Source organism: Globicephala melas, chromosome 13 (assembly GCF_963455315.2).
Source record: "Globicephala melas chromosome 13, mGloMel1.2, whole genome shotgun sequence".
NCBI lineage: Eukaryota > Metazoa > Chordata > Mammalia > Artiodactyla > Delphinidae > Globicephala > Globicephala melas.
The window spans coordinates 84156104-84172952 of record NC_083326.1 but is presented as its reverse complement, the minus strand read 5'-3'; the positions used below and the strand labels follow the sequence as shown (position 1 = coordinate 84172952).

The 16849-nt window shown below is 56.9% G+C and overlaps 1 protein-coding gene across 26 annotated transcripts in view; it reads left to right on the top strand.

Annotated features, from left to right (window-relative positions):
• Positions 1–16849, top strand: part of NCOR2 (nuclear receptor corepressor 2) — a 221264-nt gene that overhangs the window by 40573 nt on the left and 163842 nt on the right. Inside the window, exon 1 of one of the 26 annotated variants that reach the window (XM_060310852.2) lies at positions 6499–6710. The exons of the other annotated variants lie outside the window; for them this stretch is intronic. The gene's annotated coding sequence lies outside the window, so the exon portion shown is untranslated. Of the gene's footprint in view, positions 1–6498; positions 6711–16849 lie in introns of those variants that run through there. 26 annotated transcript variants of the gene reach the window in all.

The following is a 16849-nucleotide window of genomic DNA, read 5'->3' as shown; positions in this document are numbered from 1 at the left end:
CGTGGGATTGCTGTGAGGCATCGAGGAGCACACAGGTGTGACACCTGTTCCCCCCAGTGCCTGGCACATTGGGAGTGTGTGCCCCTGATCTGGGGTCATTTGTTCTTCCTGGGTTGGGTTCCGGCATCTGGCTGGTGGCGGCCAGGAGCTTTTCTGGACACCTCCTCCTTCCTCTGCTGCCCAGGCGTGGGCTCCCCTGCCCCAGCCATCGTTGCCAGTTGCTCTGTGCCCTTGGCTGCAGGATGGCACTGCCATTCGATGTGAGCAATTAGCCCTGCCTGCGGCCAGCTCACAGCTGCTGGGGGTGGGAGCGGCACCTTTTTAAAATAAAAAGAGGGACTTCCCTGGTGGTGCAGTGGTTAAGAATCCTCACGCCAATGCAGGGAACATGGGTTCGAGGCCCGGTCTGGGAGGATCCCATGTGCCGCGGAGCAGCTAAGCCCGTGCGCCAGAACTACTGAGCCTGCGCTCTAGAGCCTGTGAGCCACAACTACTGAGCCCGCATGCCACAACTACTGAAGCCCGCACGCCTAGAGCCCGTGCTCCGCAACGAGAGAGGCCATCACGATGAGAAGCCCACGCACCGCAGTGAAGAGTAGCCCCCGCTCACCGCAACTAGAGAAAGCCTGCGCGCAGCCATAAATAAAAATAAATAAATAAATAAAAACAGCACATGGGAAGCCAGCCCTAAGGGACAGTTCACTACCTTTAGCCAAAACTGCCAAGGGGTTAACTGTGATGCTTTTGTGCCTGGAAGAAGTAATGAAGTGCAGTGCATTTGGTCTGGGGAAGTCTCCGTTCAGGGGCAAAGGCTCCCCATCAGGGAGGCCCCTTTCCTGCCAACTGCCTGTGAGTGGCTCATGGGTATGTCTTTCAGGGAAGGGGGTCTGGGTTCTTTGGGGTCTGTTCTTGTCTGGCTCAGGCTGGGAGAGGGCCAGCTGCAGGGGGCCCCCTGGGAGAGGGGATGGATGATTTCCTCGAGATGCTCAAACATTTGCCCCTGCAGCTTCCAGCCTGGTCCCCTGGAATCAGTGTGGAAAGGAGAGGCGGAGATGAGGGATGTTTCCCGGCATTTGATGCTGCTGAATTGGGAGTCTTGATTGTGACAGTGGCTTGAGTTGTGGTCCCCCAAAGAAATATCCACTTGGAACGTGTGAATGTGACCTCATTTGGACAAAGGGTCTTTGCAGATGTGATCAAGTTGATGGTCTAAGATGAGATCATCCTAGATTCGGGTGGGCCCTGAATCTGATGACAAAAGTCCTTATAAGAGAAGACACACTGGGGAGCAGGCCATGTGAAGATAGAGGCAGAGAGGGGAGTGATGTGGCCACAAGCCAAGGAAGCCTGGTACCACCAGGAGCTGGAAGATGCAAGGAAGGATCCTCCCCAGGAGCCTTTGGCGGGAACACAGCTCTGCTGACACCTTGATTTGGGGCAGCTGGCCTCCCGCACTGTGAAAGAACACCCTGCTCTTGCTTCAAGCTGTCCAGTCTGTAGTAATTTGTTTCAGCAGCCGTAGGAAACTAATGCAGTTGTGAATTTTATTTATTTATTTATTTTTTTAATTTTGTGTTTGTGGTTTTTTTTTGCGGTACGCGGGCCTCTCACCGTTGTGGCCTCTCCCGTTGTGGAGCACAGGCTCCGGACGCGCAGGCCCGGTGGCCATAACTCACGGGCCCAGCCACTCCGCGGCACGTGGGATCTTCCCGGACCGGGACACGAGCCTGCGTCCCCTGCATCGGCAGGCGGACTCTCAACCACTGCGCCACCAGGGAAGCCCTGAATTTTATTTTAATCACACGTAAAGATCTGTTTGTGGACTCTGAAGACCTACACGATCCCTGTAGGCTGACCTTCCCTGCCGTGCTGCGCCGGCAGCTGGCTGCTCCTGGAAACTCACCAAGTGCGATGCAGCCTTACCTGAGGGCCTTTGCCCTGGCTGTTTCCTTGGCTCAGATACTATTCTCTGAGAAGTTTCCACACCTGTCTCTCTTACTCCATCCAGCCCACTGTCGAGCCATCACCACCTCAGAAACCACCAGTCCATAGCTGCTGTCACTCCTTGAATTTCATCGCATCTTTATCTGTGGCTGAATTCCTCACGTTTCCCCAGGTTACCCCCACGAGGGCAGGGATCTTCGTCTTGTTCCTGCTTATTCTTTGTGCCCAATGCCTATCGCTGGCACTCCATAAATGTTCGCTGAATGCCTGATGTCTCCAGGCCTGAGGTCAGGGACTCTTAAAGGTAGACACGGCTTTCAGAAGATCAGTAAACTGGACTGGAATGGTGGCCATTCAACCAAACCAACGTTTTATTTATTTTGAACTGAGGCGAAATTCACATCACGTAAAATTAACCATTTGAAAGTGTACAGTTCATTGGGGTTTTTTAGTATGTAAACAAGGTTGGGACTTCCCTGGTGGCGCAGTGGTTAAGAATCCACCTGCCAACGCAGGGGACACGGGTTCGATCCCTGGTCTGGGAAGATTGCATGTGCGCCACAACTACTGAGCCTGCATGCTGCAACTACTGAAGCCTGCGCGCCTACAGCCCGTGCTCCGCAACAAGAGAAGCCACCACAATGTGAAGCCCGAGCACTGCAATAAAGAGTAGTCCCCGCTCGCTGCAACTAGGGAAAGCCCGTGCACAGCAACGAAGACCCAACACAGCCATAAATAAATAAATAAATAAATAAATAAATAAATAAAGGGAAAGCCCGTGCACAGCAAAGAAGACCCAACACACCCATAAATAAATAAATAAATAATCAAACAAACAGACATTGTACAGGGACTTCCCTGGTGGTCCAGTGGTTAAGACTCTGCGCTTCCACTGCAGGGGGCACGGGTTCAATCCCTGGTCAGGGGACTAAGATCCTGCATGCCACGCGCATGGTGCAACCACAAAAACCCAAAGAAAACAAAAACAAAAAAACCAATGCTGTCAACCAACTCCTCTGTCTACTTCTAAAATATCTCCATCACCCCAAAAGGGGACTCTGAACCCAACAGCACTCACTGCCCATCCTGCCTCCTCGCAGCCCCTGGCAGCCACCAGTTGGCTTTGTCTCTCTGGATTTGCCAGTTCTGGACATTTCATATAAATGGGATCATACAAAACGTGACCTTTTGTGTCTGGCCTCTCGCACTTGCCATTGATGTTTTTGAGGTTCGTCCACGTGGTAGCATGAATCAGTACTTCATTCCTTTTTATGGCTGAAGAATCTCTCATTGTGCGGATGGACATCCACAGAATCATCTTGTAAGTGGCTTTTCAGATGAGGAAACCTAGGCTGCCCAGGGATGGGGTAGTCACCGCCCAAATCTGGGAGCACTGGGGTTCAGTAAAGGAGAGGAAGAGGTAAAAACACAGCTGGACGTTTCTAGCTCTTTCTCTCTTTCTCATCCCCCAGCCCCCACCCTGCTCCCAACGTTTTTTTTAAACTTAATTAATTAATTAAATTTTGGCTGCGTTGGGTCTTGGTCGCCGCGCGCGGGCTTTCTCTAGTTGCAGCGAGCGGGGGCTACTCTTCGTTGCGGTGCGCGGGCTTCACAGGCTCTAGGCGCGTGGGCCTCAGTAGTTGCAGCACGCGGGCTCAGTAGTTCTGGCTCGCGGGCTCTAGAGCGCAGGCTCAGTAGTTGTGGCGCACGGGCTTAGTTGCTCCGGAGCATGTGGGATCTTCCCAGACCAGGGCTCGAACCTGTGTCCTCTGCATTGGCAGGCGGATTCTTCACCACTGCGCCACCAGGGAAGTCCCCCTGCTTCCAACCTTATCTCGGAGCCTGGCCGGGTCAGGAGGCAGCCACGTGGGGAGGGAGTGAGTGGGGATCCCTTCCACCTGGAGCTGGATGCTGAGTGGGAGCTGTGACGGTGGGTCTCCTCTGGTCCCTTGAGCCCCCCCAGAGATGTAGTTTCTCTTAACCCTGACAGAGACAACAGGCAGGTGTGCCCCATTTCAGAGCTGAGCAGACTGATGTCTGCAGAGGCTGGGGGTCTTACCCAGGGCCACTTGGTCTAGGGACCCCTCCTGCCTCTTTTTGGGGACCCCATGCTTCTGTGGCCCCCATCACAGTGTATCCTGTAACGTCTTCACTTATCTTTCCCACCGTCCAAAGCTTTGCCCGAAGACAGGTTCCTAGAAGTACACGTTGGCGAATCTTGGTTTCTTTCAGAGCACCGAGGGGTGCTCACCCTCAGAGACGTGGGGGACGAGGCCTTCTTTGGCTAAGCAGACGACCACACACTAACTTATTCCGAATGTGAACTTGGTTTTGGTGACTGGCTCTGCCTAGAGTGGGCTGCCAGGGGCTGTTTCTGGTTTTTGATGGTTTGCCATCCTCATAGAGTCACTCAGCAAACCATTTGCTACCCAGCTTCTTGGAGGAGAGACACAAAAAGTGACCCCGGAATGACACAGCCCAGCGTCCAACCTGCCCAAAGCATAAATAGCTCTGGTGGGGTTGTGGATGTGTTACTGCTGATTCCAGGGCCGGCCTCTGAGGAAGTCTGGGTGCAGGTCTGTGTCCAAAGAAACAGAAAAGAACAAAAGGAACCCGTGTGTTCTGAGCCTGCTGCTTTGGGCCCCGCCGCCTGCCCGTGTTTTGGTGGGGCCGGTTTGGCCCGTTCCTGAGCTTCATGGCCTCCTGGCAGTCAGGGTGAAAGTTGACGGGTGGGATCTTTGGTCTAAAAATAATAGCTTTTGGTCGCTCACGTCTTTCTGTGCCTTGTTTTCCTCACCTGTAAAAGAAGGCAGATCTGTAGAATTCTTCCATAATACTCTGGGAGAGGCTGGAGGATGAGCTGATGAAAGTCAGCACACATGTGGCCTCCACGGGGGCCTCTTCACAGGTCACCTAGTGGCCATTCCAGTCCCCCGGCCAGTTCAGTGGCCAAGGACCTTTGTCACATACAAATGTGATCTGCCCCAAACACTCTATGAATCCCTGCTGACTATACCCAATGGCAGGGTTGATGCAAGCCAGATTTGCCTGGTTCAAACCTCAGCTCAGCCACTTTCCAGCTGTGTGACCTTGGGCAAGCCACTTGACCTCTCTGGGCCTGTTTCCTTCTTTGTATATTGGGTGCCCCTGCCTTTTGTTGTGCTGTCCTGAGGACAGATGGGTTAACATGTGAAGTGCTTACACAGCGCTGGACACACAGTACGTGTTACCGTTAACTGTCGTTGTCATTATTATTCTGGGGAGGGTCTCCAGTCCACGGAGTTCCGTGATTTGCCCAGAGTTCTCATGCTGTTCCTCCCCCACTCCTCTCCCATCGCTCCCTGACCTTGACTTCTAACGCTCTCCCCGCTTCACCACTGCACTCGGCCACACCATTTTTCTCTGTGCTTTTGCAAGACACCGAACTCCATCCGGCCTCCAGACCTTTGCAGTTGCTGTGCCTTCCGCCTGTGCTGCCCGTGCCCGCATCTGTATCCCGTGGGACCCCTCGGCATCGCTCAGGATGCCGTCTCAGGCAAACAGCATTGGGCCCAACTCCTGGTTGCTGGGGGCAGGGGAGCGAGCCTGGAGATCCCTCTGGAGCTTCCCCTGACACCTCATCGCTGGCGCCCGGAGCGCTGGGGGAGCAGAGCAGAGCCTGCCCGGCTGCAGATGGGAAACTGACACCCAGAGAAGCTCAGACCTGTCTCTGAGTCACACAGCTAGTTGCAGCCAAAGTTCAGACCCCTGGCTGACCACCAAGCCGTCCATTTTGGACTGTGTGCGTGTGTGTGTGTGTGTGTGTGTGTGTGTGTGTGACTGTCTTTTTTTACCCTCTGGGCCTGTCACTGGTACAACCCTGGTTCAGAATACCAATGTGAGGGGGTCATGTTTGCTTTTCCTGAGATGACAAGGGCAGAAATATATTAAAGACAGAGCCTGCCCAGTGGCCATGTCACCCTGGAGACTGGAGGGCCGGGAAGGGACGGGGCAGCGGCTTGGGTTCACGCCGGGTCCAGGCTGGGCCGGCCATGCTGCCCTCTGGGTGGACGGTCCGGCTGGGAGGAGACGGGTTAAGGAGGAGACGCTGGCCTGGAGCTCGCTTTCGCCTGCGAGCGGTGAACAGTGAGGTTTTTCTACCGAGCTATAAAAAGGCCTCCCCGTGTTTCAGCTCCCGGAGTGTCGGCTGGAAGCCCGCCAGGGTTACCATGGCGATGAGGAATTATTACTTACTGCCAAGGCTAGGAGAAAAAGCTCGTACTTTTGGCTTCCCAACGAGAGGAGTGGACTTATGTAATTCCCTGTGTTTATAGGCCCGGAGGGGCAGGAGGCAAGCAGGGATCCTGGGGCCCAGCGCCGCGCTTTCACCCTGCTGTGGGTCGGGTGGTCCCGTGGGTGGTCCCTGGGGGACCTCTGCCCGCCCCGTCTAAGGGGGGCACCGGGCCGGGGGCCTGGGGGGCCGGGCCGGCTGCAGGGCCCCCCCCAGCCGGGGCGGGAGCCCGCAGTCTCGCGGGAAGGCGGCACCGCTGCTCGGCGGGGCCGCCCCTCTCCCGGGTCAGCCCTGGAGGAAGGATGGGTTTGAGGTTGGCCGCGGCGTGTCCTCTGGAAGCCAGCAGGACAGTGTGTGTGTCTGGACTCCGCTGACCCACGTGCTGGCGCCTTCTACTTCTCTTTTTCTTTTCTTTTTGTTTTTTCTGTTTTTGTGGGAGAGTTCCTTCAAGTTGTGTTTGGAGCTGACGTGAGCGAGAGGCCGGTCATGTGCTCGGGTAAGAGAAGTTTCCGGGCTTGGCAGTGGGCAGGGAGATGTGGTGTGACCCGGCCGCCCGGCGGGGGGAGAGGGGGCAGAGATCGGGGGCCACAGATCGCAGGAGGACCGGGACCTGCGCCGGAGACCCCATTTGGTGGCCGACGGGCTTGTGCTCTGACGCCCCAGTTCTGCCCCGGCAGGTGGGCGATGGCTGGGGCACGGTGGTCCCTGACGCCTTATCAGAGTTGCTGAAGCCCCAGAAAGGGTGCTGGGCAGGCAGGTGGCCCGGGAGGATGGGAGCGATGCGTGGGGGGCACAGTGCTGCTTTCCCGGAGCCCCCGTACTGTGCGCGTCCCTGCGGGGGAGCGGGCAGGGCCAGGGATGTGGTGCTCCTGGCGTCTGTTCATCGGTGTTGGCCCCGGGGGGTGGGTTGGGGGCCTGGGGATTTGGGGGGCCGGTGCCTCAGTGGCCATGGAGCAAGGGGGGGGCAGGTGCAGGCAGCGCTGCGGCTGCCCCGGCGCCCGGCTCCGACCGCGGTGGCTCTTGGCTGGGCGCCCGTGTCTGGTTTGAAATCAGCGCCACTGGCCCAGGCTTGCCCAGGGACCTGGCAGCGAGGAGCTGGGATAAACACTGGAAAGTTGGAAGGGCTTCCCGAGCTCACAAGGAGCCCTCAGTTGCAAGCGGAGGGGATGAGGGAGTGATTTGTCCTGAGGTCTGGGTGCGCCGGGGCCGTCGGGAGGCAGCGGGACGTCTCGTGGGGCATGTGAGCACAGGCCGGGGAGGGCTGGGTTCCCAGACGGCGTGGCTTCGTTGCCACGGACCTGGGTTTGAATCCTGGTTCTGTCCCTTTGTACATTGGGCCTCCCCTGTGCGAACCTCAGTTTCCTTGCCTGTCAAATGGGACAGTAATAGGGGCCACACAGGCGTGAGGATGAGGTGGGGGGAGGGATGCAGGCTCCTGGTTCGCTCTGTGGCCAGACTGCCTGGGTTCACATCCCGGCTGTGTGACCTTGAACAAGTCACTTCACAGCTCTGAGCCTCGGTTTCCCCATCTGGCAAATGGATACTTCATCTCTCTCCACCCCTAAGTTGTTGAATGGCGTTAAGGGGGCTAATGAATGGTCCCTGCTCCACCCCTCACAGACAGGGTGACCTTGGACAGGTCGTGGAGCCCCGTGGAGCCTCAGTTCTCCTGTCCATTCAGGGAGAGCAGCCCACACATTGCCTTGGAGAAAGCCGTGACACACCTGCAGGGGCCTCAGGTGGGCAGGTGTGGGGAGGCTCCGTCAGTGTAGACCACAAGCTTGCATTAAGTTAGTTACATCTTGGTCTCCATCGGTTTTTCTTTTCTTCCCTGTCGAGAGCCCTCCTATTTTATAGAAGTGAAACTCCAGCGGCGTGAGAAGGGTCCCTCCCCAGCCCCAGCCTCGATCTGCATTTGGGCCTGGGCTGCGGTCCCTGGGGCTTCCCCAGCGCGTGCCAATGTCTGCCCTGTCCCTCACCAAGCCTGGGCCAGGCACGCCGACGGTGCCTGGCATGGCTGGGGGCCGGGTGCACGGGGCTGGCTCTCCCGCCAAGGGTGGCAACTGTCCTGTGTTTGTAAGTGACACCGGATGCTGGGCCAGTGGCTGGCTCGGGGCCTCTTCTCTGAGGCCAGCAGGAACCAGTGGGGAATTCCCTGGTGTCCAGGCTGCCCACTCCAGCTGCCTGCTGTCCCACTGTCCTCAGGCCTCTCCTGGGGACCTCGGGAAAGGCCTGTGCAGCAGAGGATCCCACGCATGTCCCTTTGCTGCCCCCAAGCCCTCAGTGCCCACCTGGGTCAGCCACAGAGCTATGTTGTTGCCACCACTACCCTGCCCTGAGGGTCTTGGGGACTCGATCCCCCATCCACAGAGAAAGACAGTCACATGTGGTGGCTCAGACCAGAGGTCGCAGAGGAGACCCTTGCGGTGGAACTGTCCTGCATTGTTGGTGGTGGCTACACGAATCTATACTGAGATAACAGTGCATAGATCTACACACACACACACACACGCACACACACACACACTCACAAGTGAGCACATGTAAACCCCCGAGATCTGAATAAGGCCAGTGGCATCAGTGTCAGTTTCCTGGTTGCAGCTATCGTAAGGATGGTACCGTTGGGGGGAGCTGGCTAAAGGGTCCACGGGATCCAGCTGTGTTATTTCTTACAGCTGCATGTGATCTAAAAAGAAAGAGAGCACAGGCTCTGGGGCCTGGCTGTCCTGGGTTTGATCCCAGTGTGCTCCTTTGTAGCTGTGTGAATTACAGCAGTTGGCTTAACCCTGCAGTGCCTCAGTATTCCTCATCTGTAAAAGGGGGGTCGTGTTTGGTACCTCACAGGGCTGGCACGAAGATTAGATGTGTTGATTCATGCTAAGTGCCTAGGAAGGTGCTGGCACGTGCTGAGGGGGAGGGGTGCTGTCACTGGTACTATTATAACCCTGATGTGATGGCTGTAGTTTGCCCCGCGCTATCTCATTTCATACCGAAATCAGCCACGGGAAGGGAGCGTGCTGTATGAGCCCCACTTCTCAGAGGATGACACTGAGGCTCGGGTCAGGTGACCCACTCAAGGGCACACAGTTTGTAAGGGCCGGAGCTGGGACTCAAACCCCAAGCCAGAGCCTGTGTGTGGAGGTTCTTTCGCTGGGTGACCCTGGGGAGGTTGTTTGCCCTCTCTGAGCCTCGGTCCCCTCCTTCTTCTCTCCCCACTTGTCAGCTAGACAGGGCGCTGGGCTCATGACCTGTGAAAGCCAGAAAGCCTAGACTCTGGGCCCCTTCCCTCACTTCCTGGGCCCACCCAGAGCTCACACGTCTCAGTCACCTCCTCTGAGGCCTGTCTTTGCAGCCCCAAGGTGGGACTTGTTCTCAGCTCTGTCTGTGGGCTCACTCCTGGGGCGGCTGACCTCGCCTTTACTCTGAGCACTTTGACCTCCTTGCTCTGTCCTGTGGGTGCAGCCGTACCTCCTGCTGTTCCCTGTGGTAGGTACTGGTTTCCCTCGGACTCCTTCCTGCCTCTAGCAGTGGTGAGAAGGCCTTTGGGGTGTAACCAGCTAACCCTAGAGTGAGCTTGGGTTATCTCCGTCGGCACTCAGCGTGAGAAGAGCATCTCTGTCCGGCCGAAGCTGACCCGAGGGTAGACGCTTCTCCAGGGGCTCCTGGGAGAGGGTCAGCAGATGGTTGTGCCCCTTAGAGCCGGCTGGTAGCTGAGCGTGGGCCCTTGGGCATCTCAGGAGGTCCAGGAAGGTCCGGGAAGGGGCTGCCTCAGGATTCTGGAGGCTTTCAGAGCACCCCAAGCTGGAGACACGTGGGTGTCTGTAGGACCCGGGGTGGGGGTCTGAGCTGCTGAGAGGGGTTCCACCGTCATGTTGGAGCGATGGAGGCTTGTGTTGGCAGGGAGGACATCAGTCACAGCTGAGCGTCTCAGGTTCTGGCTTTGCTGGGCAGAGCCTGGAGGGGCAGGGAGTTGGGTGGGGGGTTAGGGGCGTTCCAGCCCCACGAGCCTCTTTGCTGTTTCTCAGAAGCCCCGATCATGGTCCTGCCTCAGGACCTTTGTACTTGCTGTGCTCTTCTTGAGACGCCGTTCTATGAGATCTTCACAGCTTCCTCTCACTGAGCCTCTGCTCACATGTCACCTCCTGAGAGAGGCCTCCATCATCACTCCTGCCACCTTGCCACTGTCATCACCTGGGATTTGCATATGTCCATCAGCCGTGCCCCCCCAAACCCTCCAGGTGGGATTTTGTTCATCTTGGTAACCGCTGTGTCCCTGGCACTGGGCACGTAGTAGGTGCTTAGCAAACAGTTGTTTCTGACTCAGTGTCCCCCACAAGCTGTGGACCTGGGCCTGTCCCCTCGAGGTGAATGGGGACAGATATGCACACCTGCGAGGGCTCCGACTAGGGAGACCCAGGCCCCTCGGGCTGGAATTCATGGTGAGCTCACCTCCCTGCACCCCAGACGTTCTGCTCCCAGGGGTTGAGAATGCATTTGGGGACATTCTTGGAAAACTAGAGTCCTTGGAAAAGCAGTAATTGTATGTTTGCTCAGGAATGCCCTGTAGGAACCCAACAACCATGCCCAGAAAGTCTGCACCTCCTAGGTAGTCAGAGAGGTGGGGCTGGTGAGCAAGGAAACTGGTGGTGGTGGGGGGCCCTGAGGGGTCCAGGGTGCAGGGGAGGGGTGCTGACAGCATCTGCTTCATGTGCTGAAGACTGACCAGGTGGGGCGGGCATTCTGCACAGCTTAACATATTGAGTCCTTCCAACACCCCTGTGATGGGGGCCCTGAATCACCCTTTCCAGATGAGGCACAGAGAGGGTAAGCAGCTTGCCCAAAGACACACAGCCGCAGGCACTCAGTACTCAGAGGCGTAATAGGTAGTGGTGCATGTACACACTGCTGTATTTAAAATAGATAACCCACAGGGACCTACTGTACAGCACAGGGAACCCTGCTCAATACTCTGTAATAACCTAATTGGGAAAAGAATTTGAAAAAGAACAGATACATGTGTATGTGTAACTGAATCACTTTGTTGTACACCTGAAACTAACACAACATTGTTAATCAACTCTACTCCAATATAAAATAAAAAGTTAAAGAGAATAGGTAGTGGCGTTTCCTGTGCAGTCGTTCCTGTGCGCAGGGCGCCACTCAGCTCTTTGAGATGATTTTATTTCACCCTCAGAGTCCCTTTGGCCATCCCTGTCTCACAGGACAGTGGCACAGCTGTAGAGAAGGCAGGATTGGAACCCAGGTTCTGTGGGGGCCCCTCCTCAGAGCAGGTGCTATTTTCCAGGGATCAGGCTCAGACCTGGGAAAGGGCCCACTTCCCAGTCTGCCTCCGAGGCCTGGAGTTGCCCGAACTCTTTAGGAAGGCTGGGAGTCGGTTTCTCAGCGCAGCTCTGAAGCTGGAAGGCAGGAGGGGCTGCCTCCTACCCCCCCAGTCGTGGATTTACATGACAATGAGCGCTTTGTGCCTGGCTCCTGCCTCCTTCCCAGGCTAATAACATAATTCCAGGCCTGTGACGTCATAATGGCCCTTTCTGTGCCGAGGTGGGAGGCTGGGCAGCTGTGTGAGCGTCACCAGGGGTGGTGATTATCGGGGGCAGAGGCTCTCGCCTTCCAGGACCCCCCTTCATCCTTCAGGAGGTGGGATTTGCTCCCATTTGACTCAGGAGCAAACTGAGACTCTGGGGTTTGTGTCCTTCCCCGCCCCCCGCCCCCCAACAGTGCGGAACCACTTCTTGGCCTGTGAAGAGGGAGTGAGTCATCAGCGGTGGGCCCTCTCCTGGAGGCGTGGGTGTGAGAGCGTTCTGCTTCCTCTAAACGGGAGGGAGGCCCTTGTGCCCTGCTCAGAGAAAATGGGTTCAAACCCTGGGCATGTGGCCTAACTCTCTGCGCCTCAGTGTTCTCATCTTAATGCGGACTGTGCTGGGCCTTGGCTGTCAGGCTGAACAGGGAGTGAGCTCTCAGTAGGTGGGCAATCAGAGAAAAGCTGAGGCCAGTGTAGTGGGGTGAACGGAGGCCCCCCAAACATGTGCACCTGGTAATACCCAGCCCATCTAAATGTGACCTGCTTTGGAAAAAGGGTCTTTGCAGATGTGTCTTGAGATGAGGTGATCCTGGGTTACCTGGGTAAGCCCTAAATTCAGTGACCGGTGTCCTTATGAGAGACAGAAAGAAGAAGAAGACACACAGAGGGTGGTCGTGTGACGATGGGTAGAAGCTGGAGGGATGCGGCCACAAGCCAAGGGATGCCTGGAGCCACCAGGAGCTGGAAGAGGCCAGGAAGGATCCTTCCCTAGAGGCTTTGGAGGGTGTGGCTCTACAGACAGCTTGAGCTCAGACTTCTGGCCTCCGGAGCAGTTAGAGAATAAATTTCAGTGGTTTTAAGCCACCCGGATTGTGATTATTTGCTTACAGTGGATCTAGGGAAACTCATACCGCTGCCCTGCCGGTGATCCCCAGTCTTTGGAGGTTGGGAGAGCTCTCCCTGGGAGGGGTTTGCGTGGTGCCTTTCCCCACCCAAGCCTGAGGGCCCAGGACAAAGTGAGGTGGTTGGGTGCCCAGCGGTGTGGGGAGCCCCATCTGAGGAGCCTGGAGCCAGCCTCCCACAAATTCCAGAACCGCCCACTGCCTGCTGCTACCTCTCCCGCCCCTAAGGAGGAGGCCCAGGACCTGGAGGCTCCCTGGTTCCACGCTGGACCCTCCCCAAGCCCAGAATGCCCATTCCCCACATGCCTGGCAGCTCACCTAGTACCCAGATTGCAGCCATTCCCCAGCAAGCTGCCTCATTTGCCAGGTGCCCTTGAGAAATGGGTACACCAAGGCTCAGCGAGGGCGGGCTACCTGGAGAAGGCCACACAGCCCCTCGGTGTTGGTGACGGCCTTCAGAGTCCCAGTCATGGCTAATGGATGGGCTGGCATTGCAGCTCCCAGGAGGGAGGGATCAGAGTCCTGGGCCACCTTGAAAATGGAGCAGGCAGTGTAGATGGGCATCGGTTTCTGGGACGCGTTGGCCCCGTGTAGATAACACCCTGAAATCTGGCTTTAGGTAGATCCTGCCTTGGCCTCGGTTTCTCTGTTTACACAGTGGTCTTTGAGCTTCAGCCCAGAGCCTGGAATTTTGCTCTTAGAGTGTTTGTAGATATAACAAGCATTTATTGAGCGCTTGCTGTGTGCAACATGCTGGGACTCAGCGATGGACAAAACAGATGTGGTTCCTGCTTTCATGGACCTTGTACTTGGGCTTGTGGGGGGATGGGAAATAAGGCAGCAGGACTCTGGCAACAAGGATTCCAGGTCCTGATACGGGCCGGGGGCTGGGGTGGAGGCGAGGATGCTGTCTGCCTTCCCCTTCTGAGGCCTGGGGTCGGTGGTTTGCGGCAAGCTTTGGGTGCTGGCTGGTTAGACATGGAGGTGGCCGCGGCCCATCTGCGGTGATCCGTGGTCACCTCCAGCTGGCAAAACTTGACCTGGACCCGTGAGCAGTGATGTTGGGTGTGCCACCTGGAGCCTGGTAGGGTAGATAGGTCTCCCCCAGGCTGAGCAGGGTGGCAGGGGTACAGAGGTTATGGGGTCCCATCACACATTGGATAAGAGGTGGATGCTGGAGAAGGCTTACCTGGGTTTGCATCCAGGCTGTGCCACTTGCTTGCTGTGTGACCTCAGACAAGTTACTTAGCCTCTCTGTGCCTCAATCTTGCCTCTCAGGGCTGTTGGGATGATCAGATGAACCGATGGCAACGAGCAGCGTGTTAGGGATTGGCTGTGATCATGAGCGCGAGGTGCTCACCTTGGATCTCCTGTAGTGACTGCTGAGAACCTGGGAGCTAGAAGTCGTGTTTGTTCATCTTTCCCTGGCCGCGTTCCTATCTGTGGGACATTGGACAGGCTTCTTCGCTCCCAGACCCTCAGGCTCTCTGTCTTTGAAATGGGAGCCAGCGCAAGTCTGTGGCCGCATGGAGGCCGGGAGGGAAGGGATGGTGGAAGGTAGCATTTATGGGGTTGAGGGGGGTGGGGTCAGGATCTCCACCTGCTGGTTCAAGCCTTGGCCACCTTCCAGGCCAGGAGCAGCTGCCCGTTTTACAGCCCAGGGAACTGAGGCCCCAGCGGGAATGGGACCCATGGCACGCCTGTAGGTGGGTGCAGCCCGCGTGGCCTTCTGGCTGCAGACAATGCCTGCCTTCTGACCTGGCTGGGGCTGCTGGGACCTGCTCAAGCGGCCTCTGTTTATCAGCACGTTCAGTTCAGGAGAGCAGATGTTCAGAGAGAGAGAGAGAGAGAGAGAGCGCGCGCGGCAGAGAGAGGGAGACAAGTGCACTCGGGATGTTACTCCAGAAACTGAGGCTGGAGGCTAAATTTACTGCGCAGGGCAGTGTGGGTGGGGTGTGCCTGCGGCTGAGGAGTGACCCAGATCTGAGTCAGCCAGGAGGGGCACCTTTATCTGCAGAGCCACTGTCTGCTGTATCCCCATTAGAGCCACTGACGGCTCAGGACTGGGCTGGGAGACGCCACTTCTTCTGGGTGAGAGACAGGGCAGGCGTGTCCCAGGCTCCTTCCTCCTACGTGGAGTCTGGCCCGGGCTCCATCTCATTTCTCCTTGCCTCCTTCTGGCTGGCTTTAGACCTCTCCCTACCTGTACAGGTGTGGAGACCAGAGGGCGGAGGAGATCTGATTCTGGGGAGAGATTTCCTGGGGCTTAGAAGCTGGGCTTTCGGGCGTTGCTATCGTAGGTCTCTTGGTTGCAATTGTCAGACTCCCTGCTTCTCCTGTATTTAACACAAAAGGCTCAGGTAAGCTTCAGGCAAGGTTGGATCTAGGGGCTCAGGTGACGAGGTGCTTTTCCTTGTCCAGTCCCTGGTAGCACAGCCTCATCCCAGCTCAGCGGCCCCAGTGGAAGGTAAGCCTGTCGTTCCCCGTATTCCAGCAAGTCTTGGGAATGAACTTTTATCAGCTCAGCTTGAGAGTTAAGCCGCTCCCAAATCAATCACTGCAGCTGGTGCTGGTTGGCCAGACCTGGGAGGCGGGGTCAGCCTCCCCCAAGGCCAGGAGTGAGGGCTGCAGGAGGGTTGGTGGCCCAAGGACAATGGGGTTTGGTTTGCCATGGACAGCTCCATGTGTTGGAGATGAGCCAGCGCCCCTTTCACAGCCAGTGTGTGTCCTGTTGGGGTTAGGGTGGTGTCGCTGATGGGTAAGTGGCCCAGCCCCTCTCATTCCCTGTTGTCATTAGGGGCCTCCCGGGCCCCGCCTCCGGCCTTTGCCCAGGCCAGACACTTGCCATCCCCCCTCCCTGAAGCTCCCCGGGCTTTGCTGGACCCTCTCTTGTGGCTCCCAGCTGACCACATGTCAGAAGCCACAGGTCACATCCTGGCAGTGCGAGGGCTGGATTTGGATGTCAGACTGATTTATTGCATTGGGTTTATAGTCAGTGTTTTTTTGTTTTTTTTTTTTTTTGATGTGGACCATTTTTAAAGTCTTTCTGGAATTTGTTACAGTATCGCTTCTGTTTTACGTTTTTGTTCTTTGGCTGCACGGCAGGCGGGACCTTAGCTCCCCGACCAGGGATCGACCCCACACCCCATGCATTGGAAGGCGAAGTCTTAACCACTAGACTGCCAGGGAAGTCCCCGAGTCAGTGTTTTTTTAAATAAAAATTGCAAATTGAGGGATGTCTGAAAATCAGACTTTCTTCTGAAAGAACTGGAAGCTGTGATCCCCTGGGCCACCCCCTTCCTGTGCCCTTTCACACACACACACACACACACACACACACACACACAGCCCCACCTGCCCCTCCTTGTCACGGCCCCAGCCTGGCCTGAGGGTATTGCAGGCCAGGCTGGTGGATGTGCACAGCCCTCCTTTCTCTTTCCGCCTCCCTACTTCCGGCCTGGGACCCTCTGCCCTGGAGCCTTTTTGCTTCTCCTCCCTCCCTGGGGCGCTCTTGCCGCTCCTGGGCAGGGAAGCCGTTCGCTGTCTGGAACTCCTGGCTGCAAGGCTGGAAGACCTTTTGAATTCCTGATCACTCCTCCGTCATCAGAGACTCAGCAACGAATGCCCTCGAGCTAATTCAGTGGCCTGGTTGCGTCCACATTTGGACAGAGCTGATCAAAGTGGATCCTTTCTCCCTCGGCCTGGGCGTCTGGGTGGCAGCAGGGGCCTCCCAGCCAGGCCTGTGGGAGGTGGGCCTACAGGGGTCCAGACTGGTAGTTTGCTGGGGGTCCGGGATGGGGGGGGCGGGATGCATGGGAGGACGGTAGGTGAGTGGGTGGGCTCCCGGCCTAGAGCAGCTATTCTTAGCAGCAGAAACATTTGTCCTTGTTCACATGTGGCAGAGGACGTCCCCCAGAGATCTGCCCTGAAATATTAGGGATGACCCCATAAATTCTTCGGAAAGCCGTCCTTGAGGGCTTGTGTGTGTGGAGGAGGCGTTTCCGGCAGCTGCACAGCTGTGGACATGTTTGCCAGATGTTGGTGCAGGGGAGTTGGTGGGAACCCAGGGGCTGCCGCCCTCACCCTCGGGGTCTCTGCACTGGCTGTGAGCCATGGGGTGGAGACTGCAGTCCAGCGGGCATTGAGAGAGCTGCTTTGGGCCTGGCCTCAGGTTTCAGGGTCCAGGGGCCC